Below are 19158 nucleotides of genomic sequence, written 5' to 3'. Positions count from 1 at the left end.
AATTTCCCTAAAAATAAGCACGATGAGAAAAAATAAAACCTTACTGTGCATCTGTACCAGCCTGTAATATTCATTAAAATCCGCTAATCGGTGTGGGACGAACGATGTCTATTTAACACTGATATTAGTTAAGAATTTTCCTTATAATATTGCTACATATATGTTAATTATGATCCATTAGTAGGAAAGTTTCCAATGATGAAAATAATAGTCAATAGTTAGAATTTTATCTTGAAATCTCGGTGGAACTATTATACTTTTTAGTTCCCAGATTAGTTGAAGATGGAACAAATTAAATTGTACATTTACATAATGTTCTTGTTAGCAGTAAGAAAAGCATTCAGTAATTGTATATCTTCATTTTTACAGAAAACACTGTTCATTTCACGTTTAAAATACATTTACAGTCACGTTTAGACGCAAGTCATTCTATATATCCACCATGAAGTCTGAATTAATGTTGTCTTACTATTATATTGTATCCCTGTATGTTTTGCGAACCTTAATGCATGTCTTCATAATTGTATCAGATACCCTTACCTTCCTTTTAGATTTACAATCAAAGCCATCTTAAGTTTAACTTGTTTTCATTCAGCTCTTTATTTTCCTGTTCCGACACTCGCATTTCTTTCGTTCCCACTCCTAAAACTAAGTCACATGGATTTTTTGTTTTTGCGTACCAGTGCCAAAATACGTGAATTGAATTGCCCAAAGATCTTAGATACAAGGGCGCTGTGATCTCTTTTAAGAGTGCTCTTAAAACTCACCTATTTCGAATATAAGAACAGACTTAAAGACTCAGCAATGTTTATTTCCCTAATTAATGTTTTTGTTTTGTAATTTCACTGTTTATTTTCTTAATCTTTTCGTTGTGTATGTTTTTATGTGTTATATAATATTGTAAAGCCCTTAAAGCTTCTAAAGATTAGGCGCCGTACTAAGTTATTATTATTATTATTATTATTATATGAATCTATGTGGCACTGTATAGTTTACACGCCTCAACATAGCGAGGTACGCATTATCTGTATAAATTACATGACTAAATACTTACATATCTCCCTCCGTATATACTTACCTAAGTCATATGTACCGAACAACCTACGAATCTACCAGCCTTCCTTCCTAGATTTAACATGAATTGTACAAGTTTATAAACCAATTGGACCCTCCCAAAAACAAACAACAAATGTAGATAATCGATCATTTCACTCAGTATACATGTACTTACCTTTAATGCAAGACTTCATTTGTTTTCACCGAAATACATTAGTTATGATCGAAATACAGTAGGTGTCATGACATACATCTGAACTGGTACTCTCGATGCAACATTTCATTTCTTAAAGTAATCCTCGGGAAAATTTCTGGAGAATGTTAAGTGTTACCTTTGTTTAGTACAAAACACAGACCAAACGAATCATATATGCTGCCGTCTTATCAATTAAACAATATCGAAAGTTGACAAGGTTTTAAAATCCCTGACACCGGACACTACCTAGTTCTTATCTACTTGACATTTCCGGATACGCCACTGGTTCAACACCCTACTCTACCGGTAAGAGGGTCTGGAGGGGGATTGGTGCTGGGGTTCGTGATAGTGGTGTAAACAAGTAGGCATGGGTCTGTGTGACATAAAATTTTCAACAAAAAGTTTAAATAATTTTGTCTTTCAATTTTGTACTTCCTAAGGTATAACAGACCGATTAATACACAATAAATAAGTTACTGAGTATTTAAAAATACTGGGCCATCGTTCGTGTTACGTACAATGCCCTCTCAAGCTCAGGCATTCCGCGTCACATGACTTTCAGCCCGATATTTTCCAATACAATGCTATTAATAGTTCTTAAGTCTCAATATTTCAAATGTATCTATTCTTTTTCTGTCAACCCATCCATCCATCATCAACACTTTCCAACACAGATCTCCAACTCTGTGCACGATATCTCTCTGATATTTCGCTCAAATATGAGATTAGTAGTGTCAATATACCGTCTGATATTTACAATTCTTCCTTTACAATATCCTTAACTTCATTGTTCGTTTTTGTTCATCAATTTATACATTATTCACAATTTAATGTCAAACTATACACATCTATTACACTAGTGGTTGGTCAAGATGTGCCTCTTGTTTTCAGGAATTATTCAGTATTCTTATTGCTATGTTTCTATCTGTTTTTCTCCGTCGATACGATCGATCATCCATCCATCCATCATTAAAACTTTTGTTTCTCAATCGAGAAAATAGTTTGCTTTATTATCTGTACCTGACCACTCCAGTGGCCTAGTGGTTAGAGCGTCCGCCTCGGATGCGGGAGGTCGCGGGTTCGAACCCCCAGCCGAGTCATACCTAAGACTTGCACAACGATACTAACAGCTGCCTCGCTTGGTGCTCAGCATAAAGAGGTAAGTGTTAGGACGTGTCTGCCTGGTGTCAGGATACTGTGACTGGGTGGGACATCATACTACATATCTGCGGCATGATGTCCCAGTGCTAGACATCACTGTAAACTGCAGACATCGTAGCCATATGACTGATAAGTACTAAAGCTACTTTATAAATCCAAATCACACACACACACACACACACACACACACACGCACACACACCAAGTATATGTAATGTTTTCCCTATTGTATGCCCATCAAGCCCTCAATCATATGCACTACCGTTTCCAGAGTGAAAGTAGACCAATATCCCAGAAACGAGTTTATCTTACTTTCACAATCGTAACACTTCCCTTTATACTTAGTACATGCGAACTTCTTATACATAACATCGTGCAAATCGTTGTGCCTACTAGACATTTTGGCGGGAATATAGATGACTCTGTTGTCTTAACTCTTCATAAATATTCAACTTTATTTGGTTTTAAATCCATATTTAATTGGCTTGTATATCATTTGGACCAGGATTCTACTCGACTATAACCGGAATGTATTCAAGGCTAACATTCTAAATGTTGACCCGTTCATTAAGGATAACGTTTTCGTCATATTCACATCGTATAAGGTAACAAAGGTTCTGTGCTTAACTCTTTGTTCATATTTTGTAAAACATGGTAGAACGTGACAAAGGCAGATGTCGATTTCGAAAAGAGATGACAAATCAGACAGAATGCATATATATATATATATATATATATATATATATATATATATATATATATATATATATATATATATATATATATATATATATAAATCTGTTTTGCCATCTTTTTTCGAAATCTGCCTTTATCACGTAAGTATATATATATATAAGAAGACAAACCGATGTATAGATAGATTTCGCCTGTAGTCAATCTTCCTTGTTCCAACATCCAACAACTTACAATTTGATTACTTGTTCGTATATGTAACCATACAATGTTATCTAGGCTGCTTGTATCATGGAATCCGTCATAGCATGATCGTTATCTTTTTGCAGCCGACGTGTTTTCTTTTCAAGAATTCTCTAAATGTGCTTATTAGTCACCCAATAGCTTATAATTACAAATATAACGATGAAATATCCGAGATATAATTTGCGCGTACATAAATTTCCGTAAAATAAGAGACGTCGCTATGGCTCATCGATTTCTAGGTCAATACAAAATATCTTCCAGCATACGCAACAAGTCGTAGTCGTGTAAAGTTTTGCAAAGACAACGGTTTGTCTGTTTTATTTGTTTGTCTTGCTATGTTTTATATTTGCCTTTGAGAAAGACTCATCAAGAGTCGAAAGCGTAAAGGCTAGTTAGTTACTAGTTTTGTACTGTTCGCAGTCAATTTATTACACACACACACACACACACACACACACACACACACACATATATATATATATATATATATATATATATATATATATATATATATATATATATATATATATATATATATATATTCTCGTATCCACCTACTGAAAGACACACAAGCATGCACGTAGTACTGCTCCAGTTAATGAACATGTATATTCATCTACGCACACTAGAAAACACAAACACTGCTTTAGTTGATAAATATCTATATTCGTCTACACATACTAAAAAACGAGCATCTATCTAGCAATGCTACAATCTATATTAGAACATTACATATATGATTTACACTCTTTACAAAAAATAGGATTAAATGATCATGGTTGAGTATTTATCGATGTGTAAATTTTACTGATCACTGACAAAGTTAACGTAAGGTCGGAAGATACAGTTTACCCCTCGATAAAGTTCCAACCATGATCATTTAATCCTTATAATTCCAATTTACTTGCCTTCTGTCATCAGAACAGCAGATTCCGTCAACAAAACATTCACTTTTATGTAGATCAAAATTTTCTTTAATTAGCCTCTTAATGCGACACAATTCAACGCCCGATTTTAGCTAGCCATCAATTCGTTATACAGTAATATAAGGTAGTGTCATAGCGTGTAATGACATCGATATACTGGTATGATCATTATTTTCATTTTTTTTTTTTTTATTGCTTTCAAAAGCAAAATCGTGTCCATTTTTAGTGAGACCCCTTGCTTCACATATGACCCTGACCTTTAATAACAGCTGCTAAAACATGTTATCGAGGCGAAATGTAACCATTGCCGAGATCGGCTTGTAAAGCCTGCCTATGCCTTCTTCTGCAAAATGGGTGGGTGATGGAGTGCAGGAAGGTCTGTGCAATTGCATTGTTTTAACTTCTAATGGTCGATTTTAATCTCGGGTTTTTAAAGTTTGATCAGAAATCACAGTAGTGAGTGAGTGGGGGCTTGTTGTTGTTATTATTAGAGATTAAGGCGTTGATATAGATAGATAAAACTTCACATCAAATTACCTGGAAACAGGGAACCAAAAGTAGTCCGCAGAATTTATCGATGTGTACGAAATTACAGATCAGTATCACGTGACCGTTTAGAAAACACGGTCAATTCTTACAATTTGGAATTATTAATGTATAAAATACAATTTCCATCAAAATAAACAAGAAATCATGAAAGAAGTGGTGGCAATAGCTGATTATCAGTGAGCAAGCTGAGAATGAAACTGTGTCAGAGTGTTTGACTGTCTGATTTATAAAGACTGAAACTGTGTCAGAGTGTTTGGCTGTCTGATTTATAAATATCGAAACTGTGTCAGAGTGTTTGACTGTCTGATTTATAAAGACTGAAACTGTGTCAGAGTGTTTGACTGGCTGATTTATAAAGACTGAATCTGTGTCCGAGTGTTTGACTGGCTGATTTTTAAAGACTGAAACTGTGTGAGAGTGTTTGACTGGCTGATTTATAAATATTGAAACTGTGTCAGAGTGTTTGACTGGCTGATTTATAAAGACTGAAACTGTGTCAGAGTGTTTGACTGGCTGATTTGTAAAGACTGAATCTGTGTCAGAGTGTTTGACTGGCTGATTTGTAAAGACTGAAACTGTGTCAGAGTGTTTGACTGGCTGATTTGTAAAGACTGAAACTGTGTCAGAGTGTTTGACTGGCTGATTTATAAATATTGAAACTGTGTCAGAGTGTTTGACTGGCTGATTTATAAAGACTGAAACTGTGTCAGTGTTTGACTGGCTGATTTGTAAAGACTGAATCTGTGTCAGGGTGTTTGACTGGCTGATTTGTAAAGACTGAAACTGTGTGAGAGTGTTTGACTGGCTGATTTATAAAGACTGAAACTGTGTCAGAGTGTTTGACTGGCTGATTTGTAAAGACTGAAACTGTGTCAGAGTGTTTGACTGGCTGATTTATAAAGACTGAAACTGTGTCAGAGTGTTTGACTGGCTGATTTATAAAGACTGAAACTGTGTCCGTGTTTGATTGAAGTCTTTGATTAGTGACTCCTGTTGTTCCATCTATGAGATTAAGTTAGGCTTTGATAGAGGTTACACAACATCAGTAAGAATGCATACACTGAACTTGTGAAAAAATTCCATGTATGAACTGACATTATGACATTACTGACCCCCTCCCCTCTAAAAGAATATGTTAACGAATCCTCTAGAAATTATATTAAGTTCAATGTTCATGATCCGACTTAAATCTGGAGTCTCCATGTAGTTTAACAATAAAAAGCCAGAAGGTTGTCTCACGGGGAGGGTGGGGCACAGGTAATGTACATAAATTACATCATTTTGTTAAATGTGACAGATTTTGTCAATATAGTGATCTACGATAGTTTACTATGGAGGTGTTTAATAAGCAAGTGTTACATTTCATGCAGTTGTTGGACAGACACGGTGAGTACGAACGCGGATGAAAGAAATGTACGGCAACTGCCGAGTGAATCATCATGACCGACGGTAAGGACGCAATAAGTACGCACACGGATAAAAGAAATATGAGGTCAGTGCCGAGTGAATTATCGTGATTGACGAAACTTAACATGACAGTCGTAAAATAATTAAAGAAATTTTGTATTATTATAACAAAATAATTTTAGGAGTCATTATTATAAGCTTTTATTACTGCACAGACTGTAAATGTTTCTATTAAAAACAAACGGACAAAAATATTTGATATTTATTTATTAGTGTATATAGAGGTTTCTCTTATTACCGTATATCGGCCGTTTCCTCATAAATAGTGCCTTTTACGGCTACCCGCAATCTTTCGTCATCATTCAAATCTAGCATTTAAATCTTACCCTTTAAAGCTGCTCAGTCTTCAAATTATCAGTGTGATTTTTTTATCAATGTCTTTTAATAACACTCGGATGTCTCACAAAGGTGTCAACAGTCAAGTAGACGGGTTAGAAAGGCGACAGGAACAGTTGCAAACAATGATAAAGTGAAGTCAAAGTGAAAATGACCACCTCCAAAAAACACATTGGACAGCATTTTGCATGCACACATGTGTCCAGTGATAGATAGTCAATCTTGCTGGGCCCTTTGATTGGCAGCCTCGCTGTTAAATACCGCAAAATCTGCTCAGTTCGCAGTATCGAACATTAATTTGTCCGGTCAATGTAGAAGCTATTCCGTGTTTGTAATTCTGCTAGGAGCATCAGGTCTCTTTGTATGTGCTTTTACGAAACTTGCAACGACACGAGTATAGTTTATGTTGCTTTTCTTTATTTGCATGGTAGTTAACTGTAACTAATAATGTAATATCAATATCCAAAATATGTTTATGTATTGTTCATGGAATCAAAATTTGGTTTAATAACGTTTCCTCAGCTGAGAGAAGAATTAAGGAAAAGAAATGCGAGGATTTCGCGATGAAACAATGGTTGAAAGGTGTGCATGTTAAATTGCGTCTCTTGGTAAATGATACACGATATCATTAATGAAAGCGAATACAGAAATTCTTCAGAGGAGGGTTGTAAGTAAAGTTACTGTACGATGCTAATATCGTTCTGTGGTCAAAGGCACTAACCATTTTATCACAGCTGAGGGATCAATTTGTAAAGAAAGTGTAATTTTATCTCCATAAAATGAATTATTAAAAAGATTTAAAACGTATGTTTAGTCTTCAAACGTTTGTTTGTGTCATGTTTTCTTCGGTCGAACTTTAAATTACGCCGGCTGAATATTTTACATGCATGTGAATTTATTTTCCTTTGGAGTTGGAGACTGTGTACTCCTGCAAGGACAAGACGCCAGCAGGTTTAACGTTATGTTGGCCGTATCTGTTTAAGGGTGAGTTGTATTGTCAACATACACGGGTAAGAGAAACGGTATGAAATCGGTGAATCTCGTGTAATATAAAGTGCATGAATGCATTTGCAGATGCAGTATCAGGTAATTAATTTGAAACCAATTATAATACCAAAGACATGAGAATCAGCTGTATACAGTGTTTCAGCTCTTTTGTTTTAAACACTTCATGCTAAGACACATTAGTTACAGCTACAAACATAGGGAAAACAAGGTTCATGCACGGCCCACAATAATAAATCCTATCTCAAAAGTATTTATTTATTAATGCTGCTACCGCTGTCAAAAAAGGACAATTTTGTTTTTAAACATATTTTCATCTTTGATCATGTCGGGGCTTATGTCCGTCTTGCGGCAAAGCTACTGAGTACTGGATGTAAACCTTTCTTCATCTGAACGATCGCCTCATCTCCCTGCCATCGCAAAGAATCCTGTGTTTTAAATAAATAACTGATAGTGGCTATACTACGTCATGACTGTTACGGTGATGGCGCCATGCAGTGACTGAAAATACGTAAGAGAGGGCGTGAACACACGTTCTAAGTATTGGACGTAAGGCCAGGCACTCTTATTGCGTACATTAGAGTTACTCGCATTGCTATCTATGTCATAGAGGGTGACGCCATTGTATCTAGGTGATCAGATCAAACACCTGCACATATAATGGGATACAGTGTCCCGAATAAAACCTGAACGTGTCAACGGGTTTAAAACAATAGGCTGGAAAGGAGTATGACGGTAAACTTCAAATAGCTCACAGAACGGTTACCTTGGTGTGTTCTTGGGCAAAATACTTTATTTTCCTCATTTGCTGCAGTGCTGTAAAAACACCAAACCAAGTCAAACCAATCCGCGACCTTGCCCTGGAAGATAGCATCCAAGTTGCGGTTAGCGACAAATCTTCAAGCTATGTAAGTATACCGAGCTTCTTCCATTTTTCTCAAACGGCTTTAAAGTTGTAGAGCGAGGAGAATAATGTGGTGACAAAAAAATATATTGTCACCTGACAGTGACTGTGGCCAGTAACACATCTTCTCATTGCAATGTGTAGCTGCCTTGTTTCATCCATGTATCTTAAACGGCTTGAACCGTATAGCGTGGAAAGGAACGTGTGACCAAACAAAACCCATTAAACGTTCGTGATTGTGACTTTGAATGATGGCACCTAATGGGGTAATTGACATAACTTTGAGATATGAATAAATGTATAGATCTAGTTATTCTGACTCTCTGAGGTAGAGACAGGTATATGCTCAAGTTGTATCCATTGACAACATGTACAGTTACTTTTATGAACTGTAGCTGAAATTTCTTTACATGTAATGTGTACGTGCGTACTAACGTGTACTTATTTACAAAGTACATTAAATTTAGCAATTATAGATATATGGTAATTGAATATTGCTAGTATAGATGATACTAGCCTTAAAAGTGCAATAAATACATTATTAGAGTATATAAAATGTATCAAGAAGTTTTCGGCTTGGTTTTTTGCTTTTTTGTTTTTTTCTCTAAGTTTCTTTGAAATCATGGAAGTGAGAGTGTTCAAGTGGAGCTAGCAGTCTATTGTTAGGTACACATCTGAAGTAAGGCCAGGACGGATACTATCTAACCCAAATTACACCCATCGATCACTCACCAAAACAGAATGAATTAAACTTATTTTAATAATACCTAAGATATACAATGTATTTTTTTATATATTAAAACAAACAACAAAAAAACAAGGATAACCAAGGATGAAATTATTTTATTTTCATAATAAACCCTTTGCAAATTTCGAGTTGTAGAGCGGAACCATACGTATTATGAATGTCTCATCCATCATCTCGAGCGGCTGTAAAGATTTAGAAAGGAAACGAAAGTGTGACAGGAAAACGATAAGGAGAGGAAGGATTGATAGTTGGAAATACTCTTTCCACTCACTTCGCGAAAATGCGGGAAACACCCAAACACATATATTCCTATATTTGCACATGCATAACTTGGTAGTTTCGGAAAATCAAAAGGTTTAATTGTCTTATTATAAAATAAATTATGGTAGCAATCAATTATTCGATTGTCCTGAATTCAGTGAGAGCGTTTCTAAACATCAAACCGACCATTATCAAAAGAAATATTAAATATATTGACTTTCCATTAGGACAGTCATTATTTAACTTTTGAAATTAAGACATGTTTTAATTGCGCCATTCATTCTGTAAGAATGATGGAAACCGTCAACTAACAAGGAGACCTTTGTTCTAGAACAAAAAAAAATAGTTTATTTAACTGCGAATCTAGATATATACACTTATCTCATAATTGTATGTAATAAAATCATTTTCAGTGGGTAACAGTATACATGTTGTGAGATGTTATTGTAACACATAACTGAGTGAATCTTGCCGCGGTCAGTATGACCCGAAACAAATTAAATGGACTAATGTTACTTACAGTGGTTAGTCACTAGACTGTAATGGTTGTAACCTCTCTGCTCTAGGCCGTGATTGATTTTTAATTGGGGTAACGGTCAGACAGATGGGGAGATGTGAATCTGGCTTTAAGTAGCGGAACAACGACAAAGTGGAGAAAATCTGGAGATAATTTTGTGCCATTTGAATTACGTGTCCTAAGGTGTTTATGTAAGAGAGACGGAATAGTGAATTATTCAAACTTAATTGGGCGTGTGTAAAATTTCGACGGCTAATTACATTTAATCCTGATTATCTATTCTAAATAAAGGGGTCGTGTTTCCCAGACGAAATTAAAATTTTAAGTATTCTCCTTCGAAAAATTAGTCCATCAAATTTTTTCTGTGGAAGTCGAAAAAAAACGTATTTTCTTGTTATAAATTGTCCAAGGGACGGGTATCTGAAGGTTTGAGGGACATGTGACTTATTCGAACAGATAGATGCTGCTACGTAGAAACGAACGAGTTGACGCTAACCTGTCACCAATGTTGAATTTGGAAGGACCGGCAACCGGCAAGTAACCAGGCTATGTAGGCATGATGAGAATTTCAGTTCTATCGTTCACTCGATTTCATGATGCAAGGGAACGCGAACATACATTATCAATAGAGAAGCTGAGGATCAAAACCGAGTCCAAAAGGGCTGATGACGTGAATAAACGTTCAAGACCTACAAGTAGGCTATCAGAAGACAGACGACGAATACAGATCACCATGACCATGTTCAACAACAAGGACGAAATCTGACAACTTTTAGACGCAGTTCGAAAACTTGGCACTGGTTCCTTAGATACCCAAACGCTGTACCCGTCATTTTTACTCATTTATCAAAACGTATCTGCACGCGCACATGATATTGCGCATGTGTTTCGGTGGTTCTGTAGTTTATTTCGACTACTCCAAAGAATTGTTTTTTTTAAATTTATGAATAGTTGTTTGATCAGAGAGAGAATGGCGAACTCTAAACAAGCAAACACTATATCGTTTAGAATAATATGCAGTCAATACACATTGCAACATTTGCATGTGTGTGATTGTTATTCTTCCTTTTATTTTCGAACAAAAATTTATTTGAATTTCCTCTGGCATGTGTCAAAAGATTTAAAATCTTTTAGTCATGTTTTCGATAAATAAAATAAACTATATCGTACAAATGAATGAAACAGATGACATCTGAGGTCACGGATTCAAACAACATCCTTTGACACAATAATAACACAACGTATTCGTATTCTAAACCTCCTAAATACAGGGACTTGCTTATATATATATATATATATATATATATATATATATATATATATATATATATATATATATATATATATATATATATATATATATATATATATATATATATATATATATATATATATATATATAATTTATATATATATATATAGATATATATATATATATAGATATATATATATATATATATATATATATATATATATATATATATATATATATATATATATATATATATATATATATATATATATATATATATATATATATATATATATATATATATATGAGAAGAAGAATAAAAGGGGAGAGAAGTTTGAAAAGTGAATAATAAAAAAAATTAATCTTTGGTGTCTACCGGAAATGAAATATGGTGGGACTTTCTAACTTCAGTAGGAATTAAACATATTAGAGTTCTCTGACCTCACTAGCAATTTGACTAAACGGATCTCTCTGGCCTTTGATGGGAATAACACGTGGAGACAGCACTCTGGTCTCTCACGGGAATTTAAAATGGTGATGTTCTCCGATTTGTAACTGGAACTGTAATGTTAAAAACATCCCATACAAACCAATACATTGTTTGAACTGACCAACAGCCATTCATGCACAAAAAAGACAGGTACGGTGAGAACCAACGGTTATGCAAAAATAGCTTTTAAATCCCTTAGAAGCTAAATGAAACCCTATTCCCTAATACCTTTCCCACCCACTTCTTATAGACAAAAATAACACCCCTTCCACTTCTGTAATTCCTATAACCCTTGCCCGTGGAGTGCAAGGAGATGCTAAAAAGAGTGTAACTATATACACTATTTTTATTCTTTCGGACAAATGTGCCAGTCCAACCCGCTTTTATTTTTTCATTTATTATTATTGGGGGTAGTACACTGGCTTGCTTTGGTTTTCCCAATGCTACACAGAACGTGTTTGTGTGTTTGAATGTGTATGTGTGTGGGGGGGGGGATTATAAAATGTGCGCGTGAATAGCTTATCACTACTTAAAAGAAACAAATCAAGACATAGAGACATTTTTCACATTTTCAATATATTTTCGTGAATAAGAATAGCGATGAAATTTTAAAAAACAAATCACTCAAATTCATTTCTTCTGTTCTTTTACTGTCTTTCTCTTTTTTGAATCCCATCACGGGCGTCGGTTCTTTCTTTGCATATTTTAATAGGACCCCAAGGCTTCGTTAACGAAGAAAATAGACGCATCATCGGGAATCTCATCCTTTTAATCTCACTTATTGAATTATATCGAAACAGCTATACTAATGTTACAGGCGTCCATGTGATTCACTCAGTGTAACGGCTCCTTGCTGTCACTTTAGAGATCATCGTTATTATTGTTACAATTTTGAAATCAACGAACTAGGCCTGCATGAAGTTAATTTTATCGGATCCTTGAAATCCTAGTGTATGCGTGACGTCACTTCCAAAATATGTATTCATGAGTGTTTTTATGATGTATCGTGTTTAAAAATTCAAGCACAGTACCACATTCACCTCTCTTTCATTATTACCAGTCTATGATGATTTCAGAACGAAATAGAAGACAGAGTTAGGGCTTTTTTGCATTTATAAAAGAAGAACAAAAATTAGTTCAGCAACAACAAAGAAGAAATCGGAATAGAGTCTATCCAGAAACTTAAAACCATTTACAAGGAGGAGCGTATCGCATGGCTCTGTGTATTGAAGGAGTTAGTTTGAGGAAGTAAAATAGTATAGCATATGCTTTTGGAATTCTATCACTGCAATAAGAATATGTCATCATAATGTATAAAAAAGACGCCAAACAAAGACAACTTTAGAAAATGTTTATTTTGACTCGAACTCATCAAACCTAACTCGTAAAAACTATTAATTAATAGGGATTTTAAAAGAGATCAACACACACACACGCACACAGAGCAGATTCTTACTGTTGCAATAGTGCATATTTTAGCGAAGAATCTGACTTTTCCTGTTACAGTAACATTCAGTGTCGTGGGAACCAAATTAGTCTTGCTGTTCACTAGCACATATTTTCGTGTAGAAACTGATTTTATCTGTTACATTTGGACAGTAGATGACTGTGTTGGATAGCAGATGAGAGAGTGTGGGATAGTAGATCACTGTGTTTTGGAGAGTAAATAACTATGTGTTGCTTACTCCAAAACGACATATTGGTTAGTACGTGTAGTGTTGACAGAATGTTTCACGTTGGAGGCGATAGAGGTAGATAAGGGTTAAAGCTATGTACATTTTTTGACAATACATTTCACGTTTGAGACTAATTAGACCCGTAATGTTAAACCTATAGACAGTTTTAACATTAAATTTCACGTTGAGACCATATGTGTGATTGTTCTTATTTCCCTATCTTGAACTGTTCTGTGTTGATTGCTTTGGTGTGTTGCGCTAGATACTGAACATTTGGTACTATTGATTTGCATGATCATTGGCGTTAATCAGGTTAATGATTTTATCATCTCCATTAATTTTAGTAGATTTAACGCAGAATGTACAGTATAGAAGGATATAGATAGCTGCACTCGAGTTTGTGGGTAGCATGTTAATACCAATAGCAATGAGATTAACGTTTGCTCACGAAAAAAGTCCATTTTTTGAACAAGTCGTCGAATAGATCATCAATTTTATATCCCAAGATATGAAAACGAACTTGAAGAAGTATTGATTGACGAAAAGAACTATAAGAAACAGGTCCATGTCTTGGATTGTATTCTTTATTTACAAGAGACTAAAATTCACATTCTGAACTTTTGTACTGTTTTTCGCGCATACGATATGTGCATTCAAGAATCTTTATTTTATCACAATGGGAATTGTGGCATGACTCAAGTACGATGTGAAAAAATATTGAGTGGCTCTCAAGCACTTTCTGATTTTGCTGAGTGGAATTTTGACCCCACCATCGCGGCAATATTAGGTGCGAATGTTGTTTATCTGAATGCTCTAAAGGGATAGCAATTGAGCAAGCTTCAAGACAGAAATTATTTTGTGACAAGACTCTTCTGTGAAAACACTAGAGGGTTTGCAGTGCCACGATTTCCGTCGTCACACAGACCCCCTCTGAATAAGAAAATGCACACATGTAGTTTCAATCTGTGCACATGGAAGAACCACAACCAGCTTTCACTTCCTGTGAGAGATTTACAAAGAATCGGCCTAAAATACGCTTCAGAGAAGACTTCTAGGAAATTCCAGACTACACCTCTAAAGACAAAAGTAAATATGCTTGTTATGTCTGGCAAGAGAAAGGACATTGGGCTCCAAAATGTTCACAATGTCAGATAAAAAGAACGTCTAAGACAGGATGAAATTGAGACAAAAAATGGCCATACCTGCTATAAATTTCAGTAAAAATGACAGTTATAAAAAGTGTCCAAAGAAACTTAAAAAAGGAGATAAAGATGGAAATTCCAGAAGCAGTGGGATTTGGTTTTTGTTTAATTTAGAAATCAATTGAGCAGTATATATTTCCCAAGAAATCTAGACAGGGCTTTGAAAAAGAACCTTTTCTGTTGTTGTTTTTAAAATTATAGAATATTACAACATCAGCTGTAACGGCCTTAAACCTCTTTCCATATCCAAGTTGCCGTATTGGTTGTGATATTGTCCGGCGATGCCCCTCCTCTCTCTCTCTCACTCTCTCTCTCTCTCTCTCTCTCTCTCTCTCTCTCTCTCTCTCTCTCTCAGACACCCATGTCAGGCTTTTGATTACTACAGCTCATTCGTATAACATCTATTTGCTACTACGAAACTTCTGGCTGTCTGTTTGTCTGTCCATCTCGATCTTTCGGTTTGGCCCAAAAATTATATCCACAAAGTTTAACTTGACACGAAATGACGAAATGAACTGACATTAGATATGGTCAGTCAGTGCATTGAAATCTAGGGTGGCTAAAGTCACTCTGAAGTTTTGCAGATAGACAAATTATTTCCTTAAAAGTACAAAACATTTAATGTACAATGAACAATAGTTCTGCATTTTACACACAAAAAGTGTACCTTCTTTATAGAGAAATGAAAAGGGTGTGTGTGTGCATTGTTTGCTTTTGCAAAAAAGGCTGCTAACCATTAGACATGCGCGGTATTACCGGTATACCGCGATATTTGTTGCTGATGGTAAGTACTAAGGTACTTTTCCAGTTTCCGGTACTTCTGTAGTTTCCGTCAGTAAGGAATTTACGCACATTCCCGAGTAATTTTTCAAAAGATATAATATTAAAAGCACGTTTTCATTTTTCGTAACAATAATTTTAAAAATAATTGTAATTATATGCTCATTTTTGTCTCGTTCACTTTACATTATCAAAATCATACAGTAATTTTACGACATTGAACATCTTGATAGGTCACGCACGTGCAAGACGTGTGCCTAAAAATAGTATAGTGTAGAAGGAACTATTTGGTAAACAAATCATGTACACGCATATATAATTTGTTTTAGGTTTTGGTTGATTAGATTTGTTTGTGAATGAGCTAAAAAGAGATGTTTCGTCTGAAAGTATAAATGATCAAGTTACTGATGTGGATGAGTTCACTGAGTCACAAACGAAACTTTCAAACAAGCACGCGAATGAAAATAATATTCACAATGTCAACAACAAATAATAATAGAAAATATAACTCTGATCATTGAAACAGTTTTTTTAGGAGTTATATTCACGTCTTTTCCCAAATAGAATGGTTCTGACTAGGATCGGTGCTCTATAGGTTCTCTAACAATATAGCATACAAAAGCATATTGAGTGCAAGGGCTACCACATATTTATCAGAAGCGTACCCTTTTACAAATCTGTCAAAATACTAGGTTCGAAAAAAAATGCAACTGAAGGGTTTGGTAGGAAATTACGAGCATCAGAGCCAATAAGCCAAGAAGTCGAAAGAGTAGTATTTCAGATGGCTAAATGGACTGTCAATCAACAGCTGCTTTGCATTTTTCCACTTGTAACTATTTTGATACAATGTTAGACTAGCGATATAAGGAAACACACTGTATGATACAGGTCATAGCTAGGGTCCCACCAAAAGTGATATGAGAGTCACAGGACATGAACATATATATTCTTTAGCTGGTTATAAGAATTGTAATTAATATACATGCTTTTATGCATCTTAAATTTTCTCAAAATGTACTGAATTGACCGAATAACCCAGTCCATCACAATCAGAAAAGCAGAATTGTGTTGGATCAACATAAAAACAAAATCCATCCATTCTAGACCAAATAGAAAAGTTGTTGCAATACGCATTCATTCACCATAGGACTCTAAATTTCAATTTTAAGTAGACCAAAACTAAAATTCTTTTTGAAACTACTGTCGAGAGCGCCACGAAGATCAATGGTCGCTGGGCGGTGCTCTGTGCGCATTAATAATGTTATTGTGCATTGATGAATAATCTACGATTGTGCATTGATTTTGTAATACAGAATACATTCAAGTACTTTGTTTTTTGTAGTGTATTTCTTATAATTAAGAATGAGGTATGATTCCTTTGATCCCTTTATATGTGATCGCCAAAATGTGGCCTTCAGAACATCTTCCAACGATGGATGATTAAAATAGTCCCATGGAGTAACGATAGTTTATTTGTTTGTTTTGTGGGTTTAACGCCATTTTCAGTGCATGATAGACCAGTATATTAACTGGTGGCTTGTTTACTGAGATACCCACGCTGGCCGGGAGTAGCAATAGACCTGACTTCATGGGCTTTCATTCTCATGGTCCTTCTCGGTGAGGGTGTTAAGCTTTCTTTATAATAAGGACAATACACCTGGAAACGGTGGATACAATATACTGGCAGAGCCCTTAGTAGGTAGAAAGACAAACTGTCTATGCTATCTTCTACCTTTCGATGCGGCCACATAGAACTGTAACACCTTAATTAGGCAGAAAAGTCTGTCTTGATCAACCCCCAGGGAAGAAAAGACTGAGACTGGAGATCTCTAAGGGGAGTGGGGCTACCAAAGAAAGCTGGATACTCTCTCTTAGAACAGGACAAGAATCAAATCTGCCACTACACTCAGGAGAGACAGCTAGGATTAACACCTTTCCTACTGCACCAGCTGTAAAATATCTTCAAATTTGTGCCATATACCTTGGACATGTATCATTAGTTGGTAACCTTGCTAAATATTATCTTGGCAGATAGTTTTGTTTGTGGCTTTGTGAATGTAAGTGCTGGCTATACATGGTTTTCAGTGTATTTGGTGGAGGAAATACCGCTTACTCACAAGAAGCTGCTGACAAGCTTTCTCGCCAACACAAGGTTGTCAATCTGAAACTCGAACTCACGCTGACAGGTGAAATGGCAATGAACGGCCCAGAATAAAACTGGGACATGAAGGTATGCATCATGATGATCAATGGAGACTTGCGATTCGCTGGGCCTTGTGGCATTCTTGACTAGGGTGGTAGTCTCCATCTTGGATCCTGACAGATAGATCACACGAGATGAGCTAAGTGTTGAGAGACTCTGAGGCCTGGTCTATAACAGGTCGAGTTGGTTAGAACCACAGAAGGGCTATTAGACTGAGCTGAGCAGTGGAGGTATCGGCTTTGTGGAATACTTGCGAAATCATTCTGAAAGCTACGAATCCGTAAATTTACAGAAGATACCCCCTTAGACTGAAGGCGTCCACTGCCCATATCCTCTGATCTAGTACTGGGACGATATAAGTGGAGAACTCCCTGTTAAATATCGTCATAAACAAGTCCACCAAGGGTCTACTCAACAGTATGTACAGGGATTCGGCTTCGGGCTGTTGCTGAGATCATATTACTTTTCCTCTCCCGAACAGACTGTCCCCCAGAATAATTATTCTTGCTCCGAATGTATATTATGGAAGATAATCCCCTCCAAGGCTATCGAGTGACGGAGGTTCTAAGTCTCTACACATATGCAAGATGCACGTGAACCTGCATGTCTTTTGAAGTATGCTACAACTGACGTATTGTCAGAGGGGACAATCACACAATGACTCCTCATTTCGTTGACGCACCCATGCAAGGCTGGAGAAAAAAAAAATACCACTCTTCTTTCCAAATTGTTTATGCTAAGTGTAGCTTCTTTCCAGGATCAGGAACCCTGAAGAAGAACCTTTCGGTCCAAAGTTAGCATCTAACCCAAATATGACACGTGCATGTACAGATAGGTCTGGGATGCTGAGGTGTGCATTGGGACTCCGAGCAGAAACCAGTTCCGATTAAACCACCAACTCTAATGGTGATGCAATACTGACCCCAGAGAAATCCAAGCTCACAGGTGATCCTTGTGCAGTATCTCTCTCAATGGAAGGAGAAAGTGTGGACGGCACAAGTACAGCCTTCCTGGTGAACCAGGTCTGCTACAGTTCTAGCACCGCAGGAGGGACAGATGCAGGAGAACCGACGAGAGATTGACATGAAGCACCACCAAAAGAGCTAGAATTCTATCTATCCTGTCCGCTGGAACACAAAATCGTCCAGGGCTGGCGAGAAAATTCATCCATATGAAAACAAAATCCTGAGAAGTAATTAGTTCCAGTTTCTCTATGTTTGGGACGAGGCCTAGCCAGTTTGCTTTGGTGTAGGTAGCTGGACAAATCTTGAATATGTACTTTTTAAGGCGATTGTGCAACGACCATTTATCGAAATATTGGAGGATGGGAATCCCCAGATCCCTCAGTTAGACAGCAACTATTCCCATCAACCATGTAATAGCTACGGAAATGGAAGGAGAGCCAAACGGCAACGCTCGAAATTAGAAAACCTCCAAGTCCTTGCAAAACGTAGATATTTTCTGTCAAGAGGAAAATTTGGGTTTGTTTC

At 36.1% G+C, this 19158-nt stretch overlaps 1 protein-coding gene across 1 annotated transcript in view; it reads right to left on the bottom strand.

Moving 5' to 3' along the window:
* The window catches only part of LOC149797288 (uncharacterized), a 40167-nt gene extending 38629 nt beyond the window's left edge, over nucleotides 1–1538 (bottom strand). Inside the window, exon 1 of the mRNA XM_089962005.1 lies at nucleotides 1232–1538. The gene's annotated coding sequence lies outside the window, so the exon portion shown is untranslated. The remainder of the gene's footprint in view (nucleotides 1–1231) is intronic.
* Between the last annotated feature and the right edge of the window lie 17620 nt (nucleotides 1539–19158).

The sequence above is a fragment of the Sinohyriopsis cumingii genome, chromosome 6, assembly GCF_028554795.1.
Source record: "Sinohyriopsis cumingii isolate HCF-2022 chromosome 6, ASM2855479v2, whole genome shotgun sequence".
Taxonomy (NCBI): Eukaryota; Metazoa; Mollusca; class Bivalvia; order Unionida; family Unionidae; genus Sinohyriopsis; species Sinohyriopsis cumingii.
Note: the sequence above shows the minus strand (reverse complement) of the source record. Positions and strands in the feature narration are given on the sequence as shown.